Source organism: Crassostrea angulata, chromosome 2 (genome assembly GCF_025612915.1).
Source record: "Crassostrea angulata isolate pt1a10 chromosome 2, ASM2561291v2, whole genome shotgun sequence".
In the NCBI taxonomy this organism is placed as follows: Eukaryota; Metazoa; Mollusca; class Bivalvia; order Ostreida; family Ostreidae; genus Magallana; species Magallana angulata.
The window spans coordinates 48,513,235-48,516,248 of record NC_069112.1 but is presented as its reverse complement, the minus strand read 5'-3'; the positions used below and the strand labels follow the sequence as shown (position 1 = coordinate 48,516,248).

General features: G+C 30.7%; 1 long non-coding RNA gene across 1 annotated transcript; it reads left to right on the top strand.

Annotated features, from left to right (window-relative positions):
- Positions 1-569: 569 nt before the first annotated feature.
- On the top strand, positions 570-1,938 carry LOC128170911 (uncharacterized). Its single transcript, XR_008241939.1, has 4 exons — positions 570-693; positions 995-1,049; positions 1,519-1,594; positions 1,724-1,938. It is a non-coding gene; the product is annotated as an uncharacterized LOC128170911 (long non-coding RNA).
- Positions 1,939-3,014: the final 1,076 nt, after the last annotated feature.

The following is a 3,014-nucleotide window of genomic DNA, read 5'->3' as shown; positions in this document are numbered from 1 at the left end:
ATCCAAAAGAGTAAATTCAATCTTTTAACTGCAGTAAGACGTTACGTTTTGCACCTAAAGTAATAAAGGACTGGAAGTAAAAGGCTACAATAAGGACGGTTAACTATTACTCAGTATTCTGGATATTATTCATTGCATTATCTTTAAAATCCAGAAACACTCGTTTATGAATATCGTATAATATGATATTTTGTTAATGGTAAAATACGTTTTTATCAATTTTATTTAAAAGTTATGCCTCCGGATTTTTTAAAGGTGGAATTAGTATAGGAAACTTTTCTGAGTGTTCAAATGATTTATTTCTGTTGAGTTTTAAATAACTGCTTAAATTAATACCTGGTATACAGGTGGAGCGTTAATTGTGTGCACTCAGGCACTGTAAGACATATTACTGATTTTTAGAAGTGATTGATCATTACGTTAATGAGCGTCCATACGCATTAAGATAATTTCCAAATAGTTAAACAAACCCCATAAGCTATAACAGTTGAAGCACACGTAAAATGAAAATTTTCAATTCCAAACAATCAACTAAAAAAACTTGAAAATGTTCAATCTACCTGAACGACTTTTAATGTACTGCAATTGCTATTATATTTAAGGCATGGTTATATGCTTGTACAAATTATTTCTGTGAAGACTTTCAAGATGTTCAAGGCGTATTTGTTTGCAATTGCTTTCATAACTATACAGGTATCTATCTATCTATCTATCATCTATCTATCTATCTATCTATCTATCTATCTATCTATCTATCTATCTATCTATCTATCTACTTTTGTTTTATTGTATGTATATTTAATTAAAGATCTCCTTTAAAATAAATAAATGATTTTTATTTTACAGTACACTAACATCTGAAAATGATATCTGTGATAATATTGGAAAGAAAATTCGTGCACACAGAAAATTATTACCGAAAAGAACAACCACAGATCAGTTTTTTTTTGTGTTTGGAGACAAATAATAAAACTTTTTAAACTATACTATACAGGTTACAATGACGTTGGCACAAAGGGGGCCCAGCTATCCACTGAACCTGCCAGAACGTAAGTGCATAAATAAACACATTTCAGTAAGTTAAGAAAACGAGGTTATAAATAAAATGGTTAAGAATTGAAACATTATTATCACTTTAGTTAATTTGAATACAGGTTTAAAATGTATTTTAGTACTTACAATGATAGATGTCAGGTATAAAAACAGGTGGCACTTAAAGATTAAGGGTATACTACTTATATCCTTTCTTTTTTTTTTTAAATACCGGACAAAGAAATATATATATATATATATATATATATATATATATATATATATATATATATATATATATATATATATATATATATATATATATATAAATATATTTTTTTAGTACCAAATTGGTTTTGTCTGACATATGAAAAGCTGTGCACCTATATATAGTACAAATATACAAATATTTTTGTTGCAGGCATGGTCGAACGGGAAATAAAACTTGGGATGGAATTAAACAATTTATTTAATATTTCATTTCAGACTGCGAAAATACATTTTGCTTTTTACCTGCTTGTGATGTTGAAAGATGTACCAGAAAACCGTGGGCCCGATGCAGGTAATAGATATTCACTACTTTATTTAGTCTCTCTCTCTCTCTCTCTCTCTCTCTCTCTCTCTCTGGTCATGAAATATATGCTGCATGATTTAAACTTAATGTAATAAGTACAATATTTTTTTTTCACAGAGGATTTTGCAACGACTGCGTCGCTCGATTCTATATAGGCTTCCGACATATGACACCAGAATGTAAATAACAATTAAACAATCAACAACTTTGATTAAAAAAGGAGCACTTTAAATTTAATCAGACGCATAAAATCTTCCTTTCCACTTGATCTATTGTTGCTCGTTTCAAACAACATCTTAGCCTGGAACGTTTTTGTAACGCATCTGAAGTTAGTGTGAAGTGTGAAGTTAGAACTGAGTGATTTTTTTAATATGACGCTGTCTGTGATGGCACTACCCATCAATTTTGGAATGTATAGTTCAATACACTTCATCAGTGACTATATGTATTTTGATATTTAATCGGGAAATTGCTCGAATAGTATATAAAATAAGTAATATAGAATTATGCTTTGAATCGAATCAACCTTAAAGCCCTTAGGAATTTATTAGATTTGATGACCCCAACCGTATATGATCATCATATAATACGCAAAGAGTGGTTCCTTATTCCTTGAATATGAATATCTGTACAAGGATGGCCAATTCCATTGAGAAGACTGCGTTTTATTGTAGTTTCTAATATATCTGTAAATGATGTTCAGTGCAGATTATACAACATATCACAAGACTTGAAATCTCAATTTGGACTTAACAGCTGGCCAGAACGAAGACAGCTCTTGAATACAAGTTCTTTTTACACATAAAAACTTATATAACTATCAAAATAAAACTCATTTAAACAAAATGAAAAGAACAAAGTTCTGATTACAATTTTACGGTTGAGTCAACGGTCAATTTTATTGAGTGAATAAACTTATAATTTCAAGTTTTCGACATGACTTAAACACACCACCGTTCTCACATTTTACATGCTAGATATTACAAAAAATCTTTATACATGCCGTGATCAACAGTGGATGCATGTGAAAGGATAAGGTGGTCGCCCGCTTGGACACACGGGTTTTCCCGAGTACCAAGGCTTCCTCTCGCATCAATTTCTCCTCCCGCAAACATTCTTGCCGACCAGAGATTTTGATATACATTCTGAAACTTGTTTATCAATCGCTGCAAAATAAAACAGAAATTAGTTTAGTTGTAAATATAAAAATAAAATTATATATTTTTGCTGTTGTCTCATCCTTAAACAAATTCTGCGAAAGCTATTCAGTTTGAAACTCTTTGTGCAAAAAAGAAAAAAAGAAAAAAAAAAGACGGAATATAGTGACCTATATTACCCGTTGGTGTGCCACAATAAGAGATAATTGGCCGACCAGGTGACATTTTTCGGAGGTTGCATTGGCCTTTGT